Genomic DNA, 1,655 nt, shown 5'->3' with positions numbered 1-1,655 from the left:
TAGAAAAATAAATAAATAAATAAACAAACAAATAAATTTAAAAATAAATAAATGAATGAATGAACAAACAAATAAAGAAATAACAGAAAAAATCTAGCGAAAACAGTGGGGCCATAATCATCAATCGTACTACTCGGTGCCAGCACAATTAATTCTAAGGACACGAGAAAAGTCTCAATAATCACTCCACGATGCTCACTTATTATCCACCATATGCAACACATCATTCCTATGCACACTGACCAAAAACAAAACAAACTGTAGTGTTAGAGAGAGAACACACACATACGACTGACTGTAAACTGGAGAGACGAACACACACACGACTGACTGTAAACGTGAGACACGAACACACACGACACCAAGCAGTCAACATAATGAGCCCGCCGGGTGTAGTGTCTGACGTTGATCCCCGAAGTGAGTACCATTAACCAAAGCCCATGGCATTCGGGACGCTTCCGTCCCGTGGTTAAAAAAGTAGAGGACGCTATAAAACTGACTACCGTGACACCAAAAAAACAACAACAAAAAAACCAACAACATAAGGACCAATTAATAAAATATACCCATCATATTGTGGTAAATATAATAATAATATGAGAAAAATAATATGTCGCGAAAGTTGAGCAATTTGAAAGAAGAAAAGAAACCAAAAAAAGCAACAGAAAATAAAACACGGAGCTCAGTTCTGCCAAGAATACCGCAAAGACAGTACAGGAGCGAGAGCATGCAACCTGAGATCAGACGGACACAGAGGAAGAGGCAGGCCCAGGAAAAGACGGATTAAGAATTTTAGTTTTAGTAAGAGTTTTACGGCACTTGCAACACAATAAGGTCATATACGTGCCGAAGAAGATATCAGATGTGTTACAAGAGAGTAACACACACACAAAAAGAAGGAGGACAGAAGATAAGGACAATAGATGTTTGATAGAAGGAAAGAAGGAGCAAACCACACTATAGCACCCGCCAACCACCTACGAAAAGAGGGACCGGATAGATAAGGGTCAGAGAACAAACAGCAATAATAATTGTTAGACAAAAAAAACAGTTACTATAAGCATGCAACAGGCGCTACAACAAGCGACAAACTTGAGACAGACATTTGCTTCTCCCCTCAACTCCATGAGGCAACAGAGGCGGGGGGGGGGATTTTTTTTCAAAATGATTAGTGAGTTAAATTTAGGAGATACATCAGCAGGATTGACTCTATAATATGGCCCCACTGTTGATAAAATGTGTCACGACATGGTGGAATCAGGCGCTCGTCAATTTAATTTTGGGCACACAGAGTTATTGGTATCATCTTAAACTTAAGGCTTATTAATAATAAATAGCATTTGTATAGCGTATGTCCCCACTCGAAAGCAAGCTCTTATTCATTTGCCTTGTTTTTTAAGAAAAAAAACCCGATGTATTTTGCCTTGAATAGAAGTCGAGATATTTGCATTAATTGAAGGAGGCGGGGGTCACCTGGTGTAAGAGGTAAAAATAAGAAGAGAGATAATGGCTGCCAAAGATGTGTGACTTTCAAAGCTTGAAAGTCCTTGAAATCTGTAAATCCACATTTTTCTGTGCCTTTGATCAACGTTTTTCAGATTAATACACACATAAATTTGTCATTAATTGGACATTAAAGGCGTTGTACACCCCCC

The sequence above is a fragment of the Aplysia californica genome, unplaced genomic scaffold (assembly GCF_000002075.1).
Source record: "Aplysia californica isolate F4 #8 unplaced genomic scaffold, AplCal3.0 scaffold00158, whole genome shotgun sequence".
NCBI lineage: Eukaryota > Metazoa > Mollusca > Gastropoda > Aplysiida > Aplysiidae > Aplysia > Aplysia californica.
Note: the sequence above shows the minus strand (reverse complement) of the source record.